Genomic DNA, 22396 nt, shown 5'->3' on the forward strand with positions numbered 1-22396 from the left:
AATTGTACCTTTAGACCAACATCAGACTCTTTGGTGTGATGAAATAAAGACGAGAATGTAACTCAGGAGTCTATTGTAACTTCCGAATGTCTGTGATCTTGTCTTATTTGTTTGGGGCAGTCGAAGGATTGGTAAAGGTAAGATGGCAAGAGGTTTACAGACGAGTAGGGATCAAGAGCAAAGCGGTTTAGTGGGGAGAGTGGGCCTAAAATGCAACCTTTCGTCCTCATGAAAAGGAGGAAATTATTTGAGACTCTGTATTCGTTACCTACTTTTACCACGAAGATTTAGTCAGTAACTAGCGGAAGTGAAAACACACAAGAACTTAGGTTTAGACACAATTGGGTCAACATCGCTTGGATGGAAATATTAGAATACACTAAAATATATTTAAAAATAAAAAAACATTGAATTTTTGACGAGACGTTTTATAAGTGTACAATAGTTATTAATAAACACAGTCTGCGTGATACGTGTAATTGATTTTAGCTTATGACTGATATTTTTGGTGTTTTCGCTCAACGTATTTTTTTCTACTAGTCACCTGCAACAACAATGCGATAAACATATCATCATTATTTACAAGACTCGTTGAACAATACGTTTCTTTGTCTCTTGGGGCTTAAAAAATAGATCGGGTGTATACGACCACACTCTGCAGTGTAGTATGCCTGTCAGGAATTGATGGGATCCCACCAAAAGTTCTTATGATGTACTTTGTATCTAGATAATTTTGAATTTCTAGTGTCCATCATCAGTGTATTAATACGAAATAAGATGTAAGAACCTGAATGTGGGTTACAAATCCTGAAACACCTCGTCCTTGAACCAATTACGAAGACAGAATTTTTTTAGACATTTTTTACATGACGCTCCAATGTAATCTTACGCCTTTCGGGAGTTTAAAATGTAGAGCGGCTGTGCAGAGGGACGCATAATATTAAAATGTCAGTTCGATAAGCGGACTGTGAGATATAAAGTGGATTTAACTGGCTCAGGAGAGGAAGGTCTCTGTCTCTTGGAGAACTATAGGATGTAATAGATCGATTCTATTCCTTAGACGGATGTTGCCTTGTTAGTTATACTACCTGTTGTGTGCGAGGGGGTCTCGGCGGAGATCCGACCTGCCTATAACCTCCCACATCCCATGCACTCATGCTGAGAGACTGCGCGGTCGATGCCCTGGTGCACCCCACGAGCTAAGTTCGATTTGGGACAAAAAAGGGTCTAGACGTTTTCGTGTCTTGCCCCCTCCAACGCCACCCACGCCTCGCCACCCCCCACTGCGCCCCCGTCCGGCGCGTCTGTTTTCAATAATCTGTCTTCATTCTTTTGTTCAAAACTCTCTCTCGCTCGACTTTTCTTCAGACATGAACATCGCGAAAGCACTAACAAAATTAGATTCGTCTTGTACGCCAGTAGTTGACGCCCTCTAGCCCCGAGTGGAGTGTCTAATGACTCGTGAATCTACCATAACCTATATTTCAGTCTGCTGGAGAGAGTAATGCACAGAAGTGGCGAGGACTTACTCGCTTGCGATTTATGAATTTGTTTCCGAGACTGTGTCCGTCCGTATCTGTTTTATATTCGAACGTACTGAATTGAATTTCGTCGAATTTGGTATTCAGAATCAACATTGGAAGTTGTTGGGAAGTTTGTGCATTTTGTATTGATCCTATAATGAATCAAATTTAAGCGCATAAAAAAATGTAAAATGTTCATCGTTCACTGCATTGGTACGCACATGAAATATATATATAGGCATGATCTGTGAGTATCTGGAGTGTTTACAAGGGACTTTTTTTATTATGGCGCGCGAAATTCAAAGGTAATTAATTTTTTTAAACTGTGGTATCTGTGGTGTGTTATAGGTTTTATGGAACTGAATCTTCGTAATTTACCTATACAACTTTTATTTGGGTAATTTTTTGTGTAATACAACATGGCGAAATTGTTATGTAATTTCCAGTATCATGGCATAATTGATAGACTACTAGAGCTAGAAATATAAAATTTTGTATTAACAGAGATTGTGTACGTTAATCGTTCTTATAAGCTAGGTATGAACGAGGCGTATTGTTTGTAAATCAATAATTACAATTGTTAAATTAAGAGGACTAGAAGGGCAAGCATTATCCTCCGGTCTGTTCATGTTACTTCAGAACTAATATAAGTGTTTAATTTTCTTGTTTCATCTGTACGCGCTGCGAATCCGTTCGTTTCTGACACACTATAAATGCAGGCATGAACTGCGAACCTTGTTTAGTCTTTGTCTCTGTTTGCATTTTAGTTCTTCTGTGTTTTCTCGGCGTTTTATTAAAGTAGTATTATGGAATAATATTAACAGCTAAAAAAAACCGAACTAAAGTATTTAAGCAGACCCACATTTGCCTTGTGCCTCCTCGTCTCTTTTGTGTTCGCCTGTATGCTGAACTTGGACGAGAGCCTTGCTGTGTCAACAACAATCATGTCGCTCCTACCACTGCCCTCTTGTGTCGCGTTTTGTAAACTCTATACTTTTCATCACTGCTATAACCAGGTTTACAGACGTGCAGTGTAATTACTTATGTAGCTTATTTCAGTCTGACACGGAAACAAAGGATTACACTGTGTCAGTTAGTTGCCATGTTTGGCCTGATCTCTACTTGTAGTCGGCGTAAATTTCCCCCTTGTCTTTATTTTAAAAAGCGAGTACCAACATTTCGTTTCTTTTGCAGTGTTTTCTACCGATTAGGACCCACAGTTCCATTATATTTGCGTTTTATGAATAATATTTACTGTTAAAGTGAACATAATATTGTTATTATTACAATGAATATATTAGCGCTACAACTACATTAAATTCTCTTGTTTCAGGCGAGGTGGAGGAGGTAATTTTATCCTTCTTGCTGAGTTGACAAGTTTACAAGTTGTGAGTTTGTAATATTTTTATACATAAATAGAGTCTTTGTGACTGAATGTCTGTGGACCCTCTAGAAGTGCAAACTCTTCTTCTTGAAGATGTATGAAAACGTGACAGACACACGCAGAGAGACATCAAAAAGCAAAACAAATCTTACACTGTCTAGTTCCAGCAGTTTCTGCGCAGCCGCAGAGCGTCTCGAGTGTTAGGTTATGTTAAACTTCTGCGGAGTCCATGAGACACGTCTTTTGGCAAACGGGGTGATGTGTGTGAATGGGATTCAAAGCAACTTTTGTTTTTATGGTGCTGTACTATTTTCCTGTGTTTTGTATACTAGGCTATGTGAAACGCTGTCTGCTTAACATTCACCTCAACTGATTATCTCAGGTCGCCTTTGAACACAATCACAAAGAGATTTATAATAACCTTCTTAAGTTTTGTTAAAAGTAACTTATCAAGTCGTCGGCTGCGTCCAGGAGGGTTGCCTGTTAAAATTGTGCAGTGATTTCTTGGTTCACTTATCTAAGTCACATCGCGACCTCTCTGTATGATTACGGAAATTCTTCATGTAATCGTGGGCCTAATTCATTTCCCCTAGATGGAGATCCCGAACGCAGTAATACAGTTTTATTCCTGTAACTGAACCAATACCATCTTTTAAGTTTGACATTTTTCGTGAAAATAACGCGAACATATTTCTTGTAGTAATATTAGTAATGGAAGAAATAAGCACCAGATCCTAATGTAACTACCGGGAGAACCCAAATGTTATTTATCTTAACGTCATTTGGCGTAGTGCATATGTTTGAAACAGAATTTTCAGAAATAAAGCTGGACGTAATTTGAGAGACGACGCGTGTCCAACCGCCTTTCAAAAGATTCGTTACAACCACTGCTGTGGATGACACTGGCATTGCAGTTTAATTTCCGTTGCTAGGTGACGAGACAAATCTAGACAATCCTTTGTGTCAAGATGTTAACAAAAACTGTTTCTGTTGTGGACAATGTTTTTACACGTGGAAACTAACCTCGATAATTTGGTGACAAAGGGCCCCAGAGAAATCATTACTTGGGCCGAATGTGTGTCCACGGCTGGAAGCCAGGTAATAGATACAATGTATGTGAACTGAATACTTTGTCAGTAGGTGTAATTACAGAGTTGTGTAATACGTCGTAAACATTTGTATGACTCCAAAATCTGAACTCCGAGAGGCCCAAAAATTATAGGTTATTGTCGGCTATTTTCTTATGGTAAAGGTGCATTCTTCTATATCTCTGCTGTTGTTCACTCGTGCAAGAAATATTACCAGCCAGCTAGTACAGGCAACCCTCGATTTACGCCGGGGATGCGTTCCTGGACGAACCGGCATAAATTGAAACTCTTTTTATAATGTAAATCTATGGGAAGCCAATGACATGGGTTCCCGGCACCCAAACATTGACGACTTAAGTTCCTCAAAAATTGAATTTGCCTTATCCGTGATAGTAATTTCAGGCAAGGGAATGTTTTTTCGAATCATGTCATCCACCCATAGCAACAGTAATTTCTCCATTCTTTCTAAAAGTTTACTTCTGCTATAACTCGCGTTGCACTTACTCTTGTAGCCTGTTGCATCGACTGTTTTATATTATATGGATTTTTCATTATGGTAGCCACAGTGGAGGGAGGTAACTTCATACTCTGCACACATTACAACGGGTATCACCACCTTCTATTCTACGAATTACGTCCATCTTATCTTCTAACGCAATAGACCTACGCAACTTTTTAGCAACACATTCACTTCTCTTACCAGACATGGTGGCTCTTCTACAATTTATAAATATAAAACAGTTGCTACTGCAGAATAGTGGTCGAACAACAACACAAACACGTTCAATGTGTCAACAAGAAGCGAACTGAGCGCATTTTTCCTTACTCCTTTATCAGGCTGAACGCAAATGCCTCGCCGTGAAGAGTGACCAACGCTCACTACTTCGCAATGAGTGCAGGGGTGACTGTATTTATAATTTTTATTCAAAATCAGCGATGTAAGAATTACGATTTAGTATAAGAATCAGTACTAAAAACATTGTAGAACGTTATAAATAATAGCAAAATATATTTATTTTTTGTCCCCACTTTTTGACTTACTGGTTTCAAAAGCTTCGTTATTCTGAATCGGCGCCAATTGAGGGCTACCTGTATTCGCTATCTGTGTTCGTTTGCTAATGCTATTAAAGAACAAATAATGTAGATGGTCAACTTTCGTACGATATATTGTGCAAATTGTAAGATTTGAGGTGTAATTTCGATCAATTCAACCTAGTTTCGGTTTATTTTAAACGTAATAAGAGACATCCAAAAGTTCCCTAAAAGAAGCGGTGTTGCGTGTTGGCAGCCCTGCGCGCCGTGAGAGTCTGCTCCGCGCAAGGCAGCTAGCTAGCCGCCAGACAGTGGAATGCCCTAGACGCTGTAACGTTCGGTCTACGTGCCATGACGTCATATATAATAACTCAACTGCACGACCTTGTTTTTGTTGTGTTTTGTATTGGTAATTCGTACGTCTCGCCGCTAGGGATCACTACTGTCGCCTCAGTTTGGTAAGTGCTTTGTTTTTTATAATTTATTTTGTTTTGGTTCCTTGACTGACACGACCTTATGTGCTGCTTGCATGGGCAAAGTGATTACTGTTTGTGTAGTGTATTTACAATCACACGATAATCCATTTAAATGCGTATTTTAATTGTAATAGTTTCCTGTAACAAGGTCGAGGTTTGGATGTTGAATCAGAATATTTTATCGTTCGCTCAGACTGCCTAATCGTACTTACATAAAATGGATGAATAGCTGTTTTACTATGTTGACTCTGCCGTGTTGCAAGTGACATATTATCGCAGTTTGTGAGGAATGCGAAACTCAGATCTGGTCACTTAACAACAAATTATGCAAGCGAATCCTAATTCACATCTACCATTAATTTGTATCTCTTTGGTTTTGAAAGACGATCGTACATTGCAGTAGTTGTAGAAAAATGCTGAGGAAGACAGTGGATCCAGGACAGATCAGCTAAGCGAGGAGTGAAATGTGTGATTCTGCGCGGTTAGAAACTTTGTTATAAGAAGATTTCTGTCTTCTGGGTTATTGCGCTGTGTAGTCTGGTCGATGTCAACCAACGTTTCAGAGGTCATACTGCCTCCGTTATCAGGGCGATGAATATGCCAATAGGGTGTGAGGAGTTGGATTTTATAGGCAGGGAAGTGAAAGGTGTAGCCTGCCCCGAGCCTGCCGAGAACCTCAAGTCTTACATTGTTATAAGAAGTTACGAGGATCTGATAGGTGCCAGATGTTTGAAACACAAATGCGAACAGAAATGTGGTAAAGAACCTCTTGGAAATCGAATGCACTCAGAAGAGAAAAATGGATCTATCATTGAAGACAACCTTAATGGAAGCAACTTGAGAGGAAGTGTATCTGTTTCAGCTGGACCGTGTTTATTGGCCACATTTCCTTTTGGCAGTGTTGGGACTTTGGCCGCTAGATACTTACTTGGTTGAGTGGTAATTAAAGTATTTATTATATATTCTTTGGCTTGCTTGTTTACTGATGTTTGATGTCGTTAGTGATTCAGGCATGCCGTTACCGTCAGGTTATGTGCTAATCTTGTAAAGAATGCTTATATTGGAGGGCAGTAGTTCGATTCATTGCAAGACTTAATGTGCTCAAATGGTTTTTGTAGACGTTTTTCTGTTGAAATAATAACAGTATAACGACGTTGGCTTTTCTGAGCAGTTGTATTAGTTATTTTTATGTGCGCGTGGCTCTGTAGTGATTTGTTTGGACGGCACACTAGGGGCATGGCAACTAACCTATGTATAGGTTTATAAATGTACTTTTTAAAACGAAAGATTTAACTGATGGGCTGTATTTTGTAGCGCCTCTCTGTCAGTATTGAAATATGTGCAAGATTCTAAGAATTGGCCATCCAAGATGAAGACAACTTGGTAGAAGGACGTGAGCAACAAGATAAAGTAATTTTTAATTTTAAAAACGTGGGTGAGGTGGGATAGCAGAGTCCTGCCCTCGCGTTAGACCTAGCATATAAAAGATAACAGAAACCCCCAGTAGGAATTATGATTGGGAGAAAATTGGGCGTTGGACTCTATTTATTGGAAATGATCACATGTTTCTGTGTTTACAAGACTTATATAAAACACTACCTTCCGTCTTGAGACTGGTCATAGATAAAATTCCTTCACTAATATATTTTTAACTGCTTTTGTTTTTCTTAATTACTTAACTTAACTTAAGCAGAATATAACAGGCCTGCACCTAGTCTATTATTACATTTCCCCTTACGTATGCTGCTGCTTTGCGAGTACTTGCATCACATTCTAAGAGACTTTAGAGGGGCAGGATATTGATTTGGCTCATTCCAACGTGTTAGTTGTAGTTCATATCAGTAATAATTAAACATTTGGTTTCTGATTCCATTGGCCAGTTACAAAGAAGCTCGACGTATACAGTATAGATCTGTACACAAAACGAAACACATTAATGCATCTCATGGACGAAATGTCGAGTCACTTGCCATTCAGCATCATGGATTGAATGACTAACATAATTTAATTTATAAGTTGCAAAATTAATTACGCATTTGGACTTAAGAAATCTTCTATTACGCGGCACCTAATAATTTACATGCTAATTAAATGTCTTGATTAACAACAACTTCTGAGAAGAACTTGAAGCGTATTAATTCCTGATATTTCTTTTCTTATTTGTGAAAATGTCCGGGTTTACATCAGTTAATGCGACTTGGCGATTGTTCTGTACAGATTTTCCGAGATTTGTACCAGCTGGAAGTGGGCATAAATTGTAAATTTCCGCACTCACGTTGCTATTGCAGTAATTTGTAATATACGGGAAAAGATTCATTAAAATCGTGTGGTTTAAATTTCTCACCCATCTCCATTCCAATTTACATGCCCCCCCCCCCTCCACCACCACTTATTGCCGTTATTTATCTGGTTTAAATGGGAAAAGCCGTGTAAAAACGCGGATATTGGAAACACGTGCTTCTATAATCTAGGACGTGTTCCACCACCAAGTATAAGCACCATCAGCACTAACGAGTACAAGACGGTAAGAGTATCGATTGCTATCTCGCAGTTTTATGTTACTGATAGGCTTATTAACTGTTACTGTAAGCATCATTTCCCCCTCCCAACAAACGAAATAAAATGTCAATGTTTATGTCTCTTTAACCCATAAAACACCAAACGAAGATGTGTCACTATCATATAATTTTCTCCTTGGGTTATGTGAAGTATCGATATAAAAGTGAAGCATCAAACATGCAATCCTTCACAAGAAATTGCATGCTTCATGAATGAAATCCTTCCAAAAAGCCACGTGAGACATTTCCGAGACTGCGGAACTCTTAAAAGGACTTGGCCCACCCTGGACGTTATATTTCTCACAGACGATTCGACTGCCATTCAACTTTAGTCATTTCCAGGTAAAAGGATATCATACATCTGCCTGTAATACCGTGCTGTTAATTAGCGTTAATTTTGCGTGTATGTTGACTTGTAAAATTGCGTGTTAGACTTAGTATTGTCTTGTGAAAATTGTGTTATACTAGCATGCTCATTGTGTTAGGAGTGGTTACTGACACTTCAAGTTATGTTAGTAGGAAAAATTAACACGTGAAGTTGTGGTAGACATTAATGTTGCATACATCATTTCCGTATAAACGCTAACCAGTAAAATCTTGTCATCCGAATTTCAACTGACATCCTGGGTCTCGAAACTTTATTGTCGTCACGTTGCAGACCTGCAGCTCTTGATGATTCTGTCAACTGCACTTTGTATTGGATCTCCGAGTGAAGGGCTTAGCTGTCTTCTTCTTTGCATGTTTTTAGATCTAATTTGTGTGTTTTGTTGAGGTTATGTCCTTGTTGGTTTGCAAACCAGACAACGTGGCACTCTTTTGAATTCGTCGTTGTTCTTAGATTTCTGTATTCCATCCCCAAATTCAGTATTTAAAATATATTATGTTTTTAAGTGTTCTTTCTATTCCCTGCGTTTACTCCTAAAGCCATAATAGAATTTGAGATACCAACTTTAGTAAAACACGTCGATCATTTGATAAGTTTTCACAGTCAAAACGGTGGAATCGCTCAGACGGTCGTCTGATGTTGATTTGATGTTGTACGAGTAAAATTGTAACATTGTTAGTGAAATTTTGTGGTCGTTTTTGTTTCGTGTTGGTTACAGAGCCAGCGGAGATAACCTAGACCCAGAGTCTTGTATATTTTAGAAACAGACTAGGTTAGTTTTTATCGCACCTCGTGTTTTAAACGAGCTGCTGAAGTTTGGATCTTCCGGTTTTTTCCGAAGCACTAACAATTTTATGGTGAAAGAACTTGAAATTGCTGAAGTGGAATCCATAAAACTGGCTTCAGCAGTCTTATCTCTTTTTACGTCAAGATAACGACCAAACCTCACACCTATAAAGATTCTGTTGTTTGATTCGTAACGTCTGCCTGGTAATTCGGCTGAGTTTATATGAAGGACTAGCACGGAGCAGACTATAACAGCAGTTTGAGTCCGTGTGTGATAACAGCCTCATTGGAAGTCTAAAATATCTGTTAAACATTGTTCTAGATCTTTCTTAAACACTACTCTATTTGATTTTCGTATATTAACTTCGAGTTGCTAGTTTTTACAACGATGTTTCACTCAATTCAAAGCTTTCTCTAAACTCTGACGAGAAATCGATCCAAATTACAAATCATCAGCACATACAATTCTTTTTCAGAACCAACGATTGCATAATACAACCTTCCTTTCTTCACATATAAATATTTATATACAAATTTTGATATTATTTATATTTTTACAGACTTCAGTTTTATCATTGAGTACTTCGTTTGACTTGTGGAAACTGGTTTCAATTTTAAGTTGTGAAGGGAAAACATGGTCTTTGTGTCGTAGATAACAATCGATTTATCTACTCTGCGTTTCACAGCCTGGGTTAGAGGGCTCTGAACTTGTTTATGGGCAGATCTGCAACACAAGTCGAATCTTGGAACCACATACATAAGGAAGTATCTGTGGTCTTTATTTTTCTTCAAAATGGTACAATTTGTTCTCGGTTGACTGCGATTTGACTGGATGGTAGACCCTGATTGTACCATCCACATGAATGGTGTGTGTCTGTCTACTATGATCGCCACGTGCAATAGATAACACGCTGCCATTTTTAGCTTGTGAAAAATAGAAGAGGTCGAGTCTGATACGCGTCGGAAGGGGAAGGGTTAGGGGGGGGGGGGAGTCAGACGTTGCGTTGCGTGATCGTATGTCCCAGGCGGTGCGATAAGATAAGTAGCTAGCCGAGGGGGTCTGGAGGCCAATCGGCCATGTCAATGTCTGTGCTTCCAGTAAACATTGCGTAGCCTGGGATTAAATAATTGCCACATTTCTGGTTAGTAAGGGCCAAGGACATTGCAGATCGCTTTCGGCTTCATGTGCTGTGGTTAATTGATGGTTGTCTGTTCAGTCCATGATGTCGGATAATAAATTTCATAGCAGGAAGATGCACACAAAAATGTTTACCTCGGTGTGGCCATACTAAACATGTAAGGAAGTACAGGTTATTTAAAAATGCGGGGGAAAAACGTTGCCTTTACGTGCACTGGCAATCCATGATTTTCATCTTCGTCCAAATCAATTTTTTTTTAGGTTTGTTGGCCTATTTATAAAATATCTTGTCCAGATGGGACTAGCGAATTAATAAGACGAATCTGGGAGATTTGACGCCCTAGAATCTGTAACGTTTCGAGATACGGAAAATGGATTTCTCGTGTACTTACTGCATTGCGCTCGAAATAAGCCGCTGTAGAACTTGGAAGGTCCCCCACACAATTCCCTGGCAAATTTAAAACAAGGAACATTTGGTGTTCCCTAGTGGCATGACGTTTATACCTAGTTTCATGGATATCGATGAAATGGTTTTGATGTTATTTAGGGGAGTGGGTGGGTGGAGTCGAGAGACATGTTACGAGTGTTGAAGCCCTGGGCTAACAAAGTATGAATCGGGGATAGAGGCGTCTTAGTAGCTAGACTGAATGAAGCAGCGGGTCACACACACAGCGCACCAGACGGTAATCAATAATTTCACTTCTCTCCCGCTCACCCGAAACGTTTTCCACTTGTGTAGAATGTACACCTAATACAGTTTTAGGATCTCTGATGTTACAGAGCCCAGTCCCTGTCTTTGCTTCCTGTGATTTATTTTGTTCCATTGTTTTCTTCTTGTTTATCTTCACCTTTCTTTCTCTCTCTGCATGTTTTTGTCCTTCCAGTTTTAATGTTTAACTACAAGTGTAAGTTAATATCCGGACATCACCTCCGGACCCTTAGGAAATCACTGAAACGATTAAGACCGAAGCTGTTCTCTGCCTTGCTTGCTGCTTTGTGTGTTTCATATTAAGCTAGGTTATGTGAGGGAGGAATCTCCGTTGTGTGGGAGAGAAACAACGAGTTCCCCTGTTTGTGTTATCAGCCGTCTGCGCCAATTACGTTCCAAAGCCCAGCCGAGCCGTCGCGTTTCCAGGAATTATTTCTGGAGTGCTATCAGCTCCATTAGGATGTTCCAGTTTCCTCCAGTTCGTGTAAGGCCTTGAAGGACCAGGGAACACTCCCACCCGCTACAAAACGGCGTTTGAAGCAGTTATCTTTAGAATGGAAGGTTTTTATTCCTGTCCCGTCCCTGTCCGTGATGGTCTCTTCAGTGTACTTTATTTGTGTTGTGTTTAAATAATATTTGAGTTGGCCCTACGAGGCGTCTGCGGGTGGTAGCAGTTGAGGTAAAGAAAGCAACAGTTGGGTGGGGACAGCGGATATCGTGTGATCGTCGGGCTTTTTCTTGTCTTCGCATCAAGTAGTGAGGATCTGACACAAACCAGGACTAACATGTGGCCGGAGCTTGAAACTAACCCCCTTCCCCGTATACAGATGTGCCATAAGGCCTCTAACATCGAAGAACTCTGTTGTTTGGCAAAATAGAAAAATACATAGACGGAAACGTTGCAAATGTTGGAATTTTTGCCCGGGACGAGCCATTAGGTCGCTACAATAGTAAAATCACTAGTAAAACGTTACGGTATTGTTGCAACGTTGAGAAGAATGGTCGGATGTCTTTGCGTTGTAGGAGAACCGGTAGTGAAGAAGGTGTGGGTTCAAAAGGAAACTGCATCTACTGGGGAACCGTGACATCGTCTCCGCAACGTCTTACTATTGACGACGTAAAAAGTGTAGCGCCGTGGAGGCTCGTCGTAGGTAAAATAATTCCAAAACTTTGTTAAAAAAAGGCTTGCAACAATTTTTTTTCCTGCGTATAGGTTTTTCGTATTTTGCCGAATAAATGAGTTGCCTTGTGACCTTGGACATACGTAACTCCATTCTTAAGAGATCGTGTTGCTTTGCCTTCATGGCGTTATGGACGTACAAAAATATGTAATAGTAATATTCGTAATTTTAAACCCTTGAAGGCTTGCATCGCCTCTCCCCACCCGATATTTAGCAAATTTGTTTCAGTCTTTAAGAATAATGGTAGGTGGAATTTGTAATTACTTCTGTTGCTGACATGGATTAACCATTGTGAGTAGAACCCGAGGGGTGATGATGATGATGATGATAATAATAATAATAATAACAACAACAACAATAAAACGGGAAATAATTAATGTTGACATTTATTGAATACCCAAACATTACAAGCTGGTATACAGCTCCGTTTCCGAAACGTTAGCTCAGTTACAAGCAACCGAAAGTCACGACCTAGTGATCAACATTCCTGCCTCGTATTCGGGAGATCCTGTGGTGTACATTATGAGGTACTGACAGCGTCATTACGCTGCTGTAATTTGATTTGCTGATTTTGTCTTCATGGAGTGAAACTTGACTCGTATCAGGAAAGTCTTTTAGCGCTTGGCGGTGAGTTATGCATTTCCAGTCGGGTGATAACAGTTGCTTTCAAATGTATCAGTGAACGCGCTGTATTTCGCTACGATAATGAAGCACAAGGGATTTTTATGTTGTATCATCACAAAATTAGAGAGCCGTTGAACTGATTTTGGAAAACAAAATTGTATTGGATTTCTTGTTTGTCCGCCCGGCCTGTTTTATTGGATTTAAGAGAAAGTAAAAAGAATTGAAATCTGGACGTAATTTCTTTTAAAACGTACGTCTCCTACCTTGTTTAGAGGAAGCTCTTTTCGCTGCTTCAGCGCCCTCTGGTTCTTAGCGAGCGTTTCGTGTTTGCCACGCGCTGCAGCTACGGGTTCAACGAGAAGGCGTCTCAGCGTCTGGCCGTGTTGGACCCAGCTGCCTGAGTCAGCATCCAGTGAAGGCTCATTCATTTACATTGGGGACATGTGCTGTAAGAAAGTGCTTGCAGCCATTGAACGCTCATATTTCCACAGAACTTTCCACTGGCCTTCGAGTGGAAAGTAAAGTTTGAAAAGTCGGCTATTCACGTCACCAATTCCCACATCCACTGCTCCTGTCTGAATGCTAACCTCCTGACCTGTGCTTTACTATTCATTTATAGCTTTTTGCTTACACACAAGTTTCCGTGAAGTAAATGTTTAAAATAAAGCGATTTGTCGTTAAGCCTATTTTGTTGAAATTATAATATATTCGGAATTTTTAAGAAAAATACAATTCTATTGGAACGTTTGTTTTAACTAAGTCGACAATTTATGTAAGGCCGAAGGAAACTTTGTTAGTCTCAAAGCTCCAACCTCTAGTGTACGGTTATATTTTGTTTGTCACGTGTCAGCTATTTATGACTTCAAGAACTTCTTTCTTCTTAACTTATCATTGCAAATTTTCCATAATATCCGGTCCAGCGTGTGACGTTGCTATTATATGTGTATAACGTCATATAGTTTGACGCCCAAACTTTATTGGTTAAGACTTGAAAGAAGAAGTTGCCTGTTTTATATCAGAAATTCAAACATATCTTTTGGTCGAAATAAATATTTCACATAACGCAGTAGCGATGATGATGATGATGATCTTCGCATTGTGGGGTAGTTATTGGGAGTTTAATAACACAGGATTCGCCACTGTCATTTCCCAGAGGCGATTATTCTAACAGAGCAGTGACACCAGATGTCTCTGCCGCGACCTGAAGTTGGAAACGAAGAGGTCGCAAGCTCATCTTCCGAGCTCTTTTTATCATAAGAAGAACAATGATTCTTTCGAATGTGTTCCTGGACATAAAAACTACACGTCTTGGAAAACGCATATAAAGACGAAGTTCCTGGTGGAATGAGGGGTAGAAAGTATTATGCTTGCTTTAAAAAACAGTAATAGAAGACTAGATTAATGGTTTGTTTTTAGTCTAGAGCCTTGAGACCCAGGACAGTTAGCTCATTTGTATTCTGAAACCAGTCTGCCTGCTTCAGATCCCAGTCTGGGGATTAGCTGCCTGGACACGCTTTCTTCAGTGCGTGTGGGGATGTCTGGGTGCCTTCTTTAAACGTGTCCTTCCAAATCCGTCACATTTAAGGTTTCGGAACCCTTTCAGTCGACATTACATGTAAACAGCCTACTGCACGAAACACATATTCTGTAACTTTTTAGTTATTAACATGCAGAACTTTAAATATAATATCGAATTTTAAATTTCATATTGTATAAACCGTAATTAGTGCCCAGAGATCGTTTGAAATATCTCTCAGCCTCGGTCTGAATCAGATCGGTAGGTGAAATTTTAATCCAGTTCACAGCGCGGCTTGGACATGTATTTTTGAATTTCTTTCAAGCGGTTTATTTTCCGTGGTAATTGTTTCCAATGTGTGCTACATGTCCCACCAATTTTATCGTCAGTCTTTCACTCGCCCCGGCAGTAAAAGGTGAAGAATACGGAGTGTGAAGGTCTGCGTATTATTCTAAAAAACTTAGGTAAATGTAGACTTTGTTCGGGAAACTCCGACCTCTTGGAACCTCCTGGTAACGCAGTACTCTTTTATAGCACGCCTGCAAAATCCGTTCAGACTGTACGCTTCGCTCTATCGTCGGGAGAGGTCACCGCTCTCATACGGTGCTCCAGCCTACATCCGATCTGCCTCTGTCCACTTCGTCAGACGGTATATGTCGCCGCTAGCAATTCATGACTTTTCCTGCAAAGCGTTGAGCCAGTGGAACGTCAGTTTATTAGCAGTTTCTTTTACGAGAGTCTGAAACTTTGCCACACTATGTAAGGATAAACATGGACTGAGGGTACAGTAGAGCCTACAACAACACGGGTTTGATTACACGCGCGAATATTATTACAAACGTTTGCAGAAGACAGAAAATTCGATTATGCGCGGTCTGCCAAAGATATTTTAGTAGCATACGAAAAACTATTGCTTTTTAAATGAGCTTTTGCGTGTGTATCAGTAGGGATAGCTTTAAAACTAAGTTGGCTCCTTTTATTCAGCATGAGTAAGAGTAAATATTCAGCTCAAGTGTCGTCGTCTGGTGATTTCTTCATCCCACGTCCTTTACCCCCTCTGACTGTAACCCGCGGTCACAGATTCGCTTACGCGGTTACCGTGTTAACGTTCTCTGTCTATGATATTGTCCTTGGACAGCGTCACGAATCAAAATGTAAATGTACAAGTGATACGGAACAAATAAAAGGTAATGTTATGACACCAGACGAGAAAATAAAGATTCTTGTAAGTTTTACGATGGTATTAGCAACAGACGGCATAACGTTTATTTGATATATTATTTTAAAGTCTATCTTTCCGTTGATGCTAAACTCTATCTTATTATAATTTGTTGAATGACACAGTTTGTTCATAAAATAAATATCGTCATATAATTTATTTTGACTGTGATCGGACGCTATCCGCATCCCTGTTAATCCCGTGCTATGTTAAGATCATTCAACGCGAATTCAGTTTGTGTGCTTTTGAGGAACGTATTCCCCTCGTTGGACTAGGGTTTACTTTGTTTTAAAACAAAATCCCGAGAAAAATGTTTGGACGGAAGACTCAAGACATAACAAGGTGTAGTAAAATGAGGAGATTCATAATATTTAGGGTCTCCTTTAAAAAAAAAAAGGTGGTTTAAATGAAAGAGATGGGTCGCGTGGTCCATGTGGGACTCATGAGATAGACGAAAAATGCATGTTAAATTTTGTCATGTTAACGTGGGAGCAAGAGACTGCTTGGAAAACCTAGTAGAATATGGAAAGACAATATTAAAATGGATGGATGATAGGGAAATAGAATGCGAGCGTTTGGACTTAGCTGATCCGCACCAGGACAATAACCAGCTCCGGTCAACACCATATTGATCTCTTGATACCGTTAAAGGCGAGATGCTTCTTGTCTGGTCGAGCTGTTGCGAGGAAGGGACTGCTCTTGTAGATTTGGCTTGGTGGCTCGTACACAGTTCTTGGCTTCGCGTGTCGCGGAGTGAGTTGTGATTGTGGGAAGTGGTCAGTCATCATCCGGCCGAGATCGAAATTCGAGTCGCCAGAACACAAGCGAAACTCGTTATTACCACAGTGAGTCGCCAGCTTTCATAATAGCGTTATATAGAATGATCGGGAAGTCACGCAACCCGTATTAAAATATTTATTGATGGTTGCAGTTTAATTAAATTCGATTGGATTAATAAACACACAATATCGCTGTGACTGTACAGACCTCGCGTAGGTGACGCCATGTTGTAACCTGCTCGCGCAAATGGTTGGTCACATGAAATCTCCTGCAGCACAGGCTGTACAGAGCTACATGACCTCTACATATCGTGCGGGACAGTTTTATTCTGATGCGTAGTTAGGAAGACGTTCCTTGGAAGTCCCACTAAGTATTGTTCGTCTGTTTTTCTAAGAATGAAATTTCTTGCATTTCATGGGTCGTTGTCTCTGGCTGAATCAGTGGATGAGGACAACGATCAAGTCGTGAACAAAGAGCCCTTCTCCTGAAGTCCCTTCTTCAGCGAATTATTAAGCTTTCTTGCTTAATATCCGATGGTTGTATCCTTACACTTTATGGCGATGGGGCCCAGTCTGTTGAAACCCTCGATTCAGTTCCGGTTTTGCAATTAACCCTCTTGTCCAATCTTACTTTGTCAGCGAGAGTTCCTTGCAAATACTCGATCCAAAATGCCTTTCTCTAATAATCTTTGATGAAGTCCTGTCTTAATCTATGAAGTTCTTACATTTAACAGTTCCATTTGAATTTAGCGAGAGAATTTTAACTGGTGTTCGAGTTAATATCCGATGTCTCTTCTTACAAACTGTTTGTTGTGTGATTTGAAGCATTCACGGCTACAAAGTATAAAGAATTCTTCTCGGGCTACCAGCCGTATAAGGTGGCTTATTGAAGAAAACACCAACGTTTCGAGAACCATCTTCGTCCTGGTCCTCAAGAATTTATTAAACTGTTTATATATTCGTTTAAAATGATCTTCAATTTGCTTGGATTTATTCTCTCTGCATCAAGTACTTTACTTCAAAATATGTATTGTGGCTTTTCAACTATTAACTGTTACATTTCACTACCAAGGCTGAATCGAAACGGGTCGTTTATTTTGTTTACAAAAGTACTATTGCTGGCAATGGTGTAGCTTAGCCGGTTAGTTTCCGGCTTTTCACCAAGGAGGCCCGGGTTCGCACCGAGGTAAATTCGGGTGGAATTTGTGGTGGATGAAGTCCTTTGGTTTTCTCCAGCATCGTTCCACCGCTTCTCCACGTGGGGAGGGGAGATGGAGACCCACTTCTTCAAAGTGTCTCACCTCCAAGTGGCCGTAACCACTGGAGATGATCGGTAAGAGGACAGCATGTCTCTGCAAGCCAGATCAAGTTTTGCTGTAACGCCTAAGCTTATTGGATCATCTGGGAAGGAACAGTAACAAAATGGTGTTGAAGTAAGTGTTAAGAAGATGGCTGTATTCCGGTTTGTTGCGCCGTGTAATCTGGTAGAAGATTACCGACGTTTCAGAGGTCCTTGCTGCCTCCATCCATAGTTGCCCTGATAATGGAGGCAGCAAGGACTTCTGAAACGTCGGTAAACTTATAACAGACTACACGGCGCAGAATCCCAGAAGACAACCAACTTCAAACTCATCGCCGTGAGAAGCTCAGATCTTTACATTGTAAATGTTTCTGTTCAAGATTTTATTCCGTCAGAAGTATGCTTATTTCCTCCCTGAAGTAGCCAAATAATCCCTCGAGGTGTAAAGAACCACCGATTTACATGCACATCAGTCTCGTTGCAACGTGCAGTTTGCAGTTGATTTAGATTCATTTCATAACAAAAACACAAACTGTTGACAGTAAAGTATGCAGATAAGCCCTGAAAGTGCTTATTATTGCGGACTGCGCAGTGAACTACGTAAACTTAGTGTACACTGTTTATGGTTTATTCGCTTCGTGTTGAACTTAAAACTTTGCGTTGTTCAAGCTAAGGAGTTTTCAGCTATTGCGACATAACTGTGTTCTGTAAGTTTACATTTCCATTGAAGCAAATAGGAAGAATTGGAACAATGAATAAATACATTCATGAGTTTATGTTCATGACTAACAGGTCTTGTATTGTTACTGTACCCAGGACTGGTCTGCCGTCTTCATCTACGTCAATATCTTGCGTGTACTACGTAATCCAAATACGTTACCCAGTAGCAACTGAGACCGAACTACAAACTTCTGCCTTTGGGAAATAACGTTTATATTATGGACAGTATGCTTCCTTGTCTGCTATTCCCTCCCAGTCCTCTGATCCCCTTGTATTTTACTTACAACGGTCGTCGAACGCACAGATTCGCCCCGACTACTGTAATGGATGTAATTGTTCTTTGAGGGCTTCAAAGTCTGTGTTCTTCACCAAGAAGGCGTAAGACGATTTAATGGGACTTTGTAACTTGACTGAATACGTCTAGTGGATGGATGAATTACTTTAATAGGTTATTTATATTTTATTTTTCTGTCTTCCGTTTGTCTCCCAAGTGATTTCTACTTACAATATTTTCTAGCCAAAATTATGCAAGACTTCCTTATCTCCTGTGTCTCACCTTTGATCACGCTGGCTGTACGAGGTGAAGAGTCTACGAGTTTTGATGCACGTGAAGTGTGTTTATTTACCTTTGAAGTCGAAAGGTTAGTCTTACGACCATTAGTCTTGTCTTGTTTCAGAGCCAGGCATCAGCTTTCATAACCTTAGTCACTTTATGTTGAAGTATTCACTTACTCAGCGTACTTACATAAGTGATACATTTTGTTACTTAGGCTGTGTAGGCATGGGTAATCGAATATTTGTTCACGTCGTCGCGTTTGTAAATGTTTAAGCTAGAATCGTTGGATCTGTGAGTAAGGGAACTTCGTTTCCCGTCTTTTTGTGTTCAGTACGTGATCGCAGAAGGGTGCTCATGTGATTGGTTTACGTAACATGAGTCAGTAGTGTTTAGGGTTTCATGCAAAGTCGTTCGGATTGATCTGCATTTTCGTGACGAACCCACTTACAAAAATTTCGTTACAATGCGTTCATCCAAAGCTGAGTTACAAGATGTGTGATAAGATTTTTTGGGTTTTTTGTGATCATTTGATGCTGTTAAGCGATTTTGAGCCTTATGGGATAATATTTATGACAGTGTGGTGTTTGTTATATATATATATATATATATATATATATATATATATATATTTGTTGGGCGAACTCTTGAAAGAAGAACCCTTGTCTTATCGGGACGTAGATATTAATATGGTTATTGGGAATTTCACGATTTTAATCAAAAGAGCTTCTCAGTATTGTGACGAATGAACATTCCAGATCAAGAAGAACAAGGAATTTCTCTAGTAGCTGAATGCCTACTTATGGAAGGCCATGGGGTCAGTTCACGAATTCGGGACATGATAACTTTCAGCTATTCTAATTGTTAAATGAAGAAAATTAAATTGAATATCCCTGTTTTAAACTTTTATGAAAAGTATGTAAACATATGTCGAAACCAGTACATAGCGTACTAGGTCTACAATAATCGAGCTTTCTTAAATAAAGAGGTATATTTGGAGGAATTGTGATGGATTGGATTTTATAATCTGAGGTAAGTGTTAAGTGAACTGCAATTTGTTGTTATAGGCACACAGGGCACTAAAGTATATTCTGTTGATCATATCGTGGCGTTAAGTAAATTCATGTTGATCGGATCGTCGCTTTCTGTGTGTTGTGTGGAGTTCGTCATGGTCATTGCGTCGTAAAGGTCGCATGATCACATTAATTGTGTTTTGGTGGCCGGGCCATGACGAACAATGTTGTACCTCTGCCTGTAGGCGAGCGTTCGCTCCTTGCGACGGGGCGCTGGGGGATGGCTGTGTTGCTGGCTTGGGTCAATACTCTGTGCCAAGCCAAACGGCTCGACTCCACGTGGCTGGCTATAACCGAAGAAGACTACTGTTCGCTTCGCCTAGCCTCGCCACAGTCTCTCCCTCCACAGGAATAAGTGTTTATGATTTTAATGCCATTTCTGCCCGATCTGAGTGTTTGTAGAAATGTCTTTTTCGTGAAAATCAGGAATCAATGCTCTGTTTAAACGTGGTTTCAGGAGTGAAACCTCGTTTCTGTTGTTAAGCGTACTTCTGACTAAATTAAGCTTTCACTTTCTTTCCAACTCATTGCACAAAATGTCTTATCATTCGACGCTGAGAAATCGGAGCTACTGATGAGAAAAGTCCTCTGCCCCCGTCGTGGATCGAACCCCGGCTGTCCAATCCATAGTCAGTCTCTATATTGGCAGTGTGAATAGTATTAAAAACAGTGCACAGGAAATATTCTTCTATTATTGTTGTGTTATTTTGCAAACATGTTTTTAATTTTGCACCTGCGTCTAAGTCTGAGAGTAAGGTTCTTGACAAACAAGTCATATCTGCTAGACAAAGCAGAAATATTTATGCAATAAGATAAGTTTGTGTACAAGTGGGTTAGACCAACCATCGAGTTGAAAACTGGTGCAGTTAGCGTTTCTAATACTTTTGGTACATGATTCCTTTAGTTACGGATTAACAGTGCTGTGGTTACCCATCTTCCGGTTTAATATTATGGCTGTAGTAACTTCTGTTTGGTACAGTTTGTGAAAGTGGATAAAATAACCCCAAAATTTGACATGGCTTTATCTTTAAAATGATTATACATTTGCTTTCAAGCAGTTTATTCGGGAACGGGGTTTTCACCATTGTAGCTTTTGTGGCAAGGACTAATTCTCCCCCCCTCCCCCCCTCTCCACCTCTCTCTCTCTCTCTCTCTCCCTCTCCCTCTCTCTCCCTCTCTCTCCCTCTCTCCCTCCCCCCCCAATCATGTTATGTCGCCGTCCGTCCATAAGGTTAAACCCAGTAAGTGTTGCATTCATTTCGACGATAGTCGTCACACGTTTGTTCTCATACAAGTGTGTGCTGTGAACACTACCCAGCACTGGCTAGCCTTCATGCAATTTTCTTGTATTCGCCACCACGAAATTGCAAGCTTCAAGGTCACGGCAAAAATAGTTGCAACATGAACAGTTGTGCTCGAGCGATTTGAATGAACATTTTGCGGGACTTTCAGTTCAACCTGCGATAATATTTTAATCTGTCGTAAGAATAATTAGATATTTTAATCACTGCATTGTACATTTCATTGTAAAAAAGTTTACCTTTTTTTTTTACTTGCTGTGGCATGTTAATATTTCAATAAATGAAAAATATTTTGCTTATGTTTCGAATTATTCTTCACCGCGTAGGTAAAAATATGACCTGCTCCGAATTTACGTTTCATGCGTTCCTGCTTATGAATGCAGCTGAAGATTCAAACTTTGTTTTTAAAAAAATAAACCGATTGTTCGGTTTATAAATAGATGAAGTGTTTTTGCGTGTTGTGATTTTGACACGTGACAGAAACAACATTGCGTAATAAAACTAAGTTTTTAGTTTGGTCTTTTTTTTTTAAAGGCATTTAATGTGGACATTTACAGTGCTGAAATGTTCAGGATGCTGAGAAACGTCTGGAAATGGGTTTTCTCAAGCTGTCTGGCCTCACTGGTGTTGTAACAGTCGAGGACGTTTCGGGTTGATCACCCGCTTAACGACACAGCATTTTAACGCACGAAACAACAAATTACGAACTTGTGTAAAGACGAATTTAAAATTATCAGCAAGTTCATGTTACGACCACTTGCTAATCTGAGACAAGCGGCTTAGCGAAGCGAGACTCCGAACTTGTAGCCGTGAGGTTAGTGAAGCGGAGTCCTTACTTGACCTTGAAGCATGCGATTTCATGACGTCGTGTATAGCAGCTGCCCGACTGCGAGAGTTCCTGGATGAAGGCTGCTTTCATAATCGTATCACTCCGTTTTGAGCGTGATGATGAGGCAGATTAGTTGTGTGCCAAACGGCCTGGTCTAGTGTGATGTACAAAACTGACGAAACAATTTGGATAGTTGCCTTCTGGGTTTTGACGCCGTGTAGT

The sequence above is a fragment of the Zootermopsis nevadensis genome, unplaced genomic scaffold, assembly GCF_977971745.1.
Source record: "Zootermopsis nevadensis isolate Lab colony 2312 unplaced genomic scaffold, Znev_1.0 Znev_ptg000008l, whole genome shotgun sequence".
Classification (NCBI taxonomy): Eukaryota; Metazoa; Arthropoda; class Insecta; order Blattodea; family Termopsidae; genus Zootermopsis; species Zootermopsis nevadensis.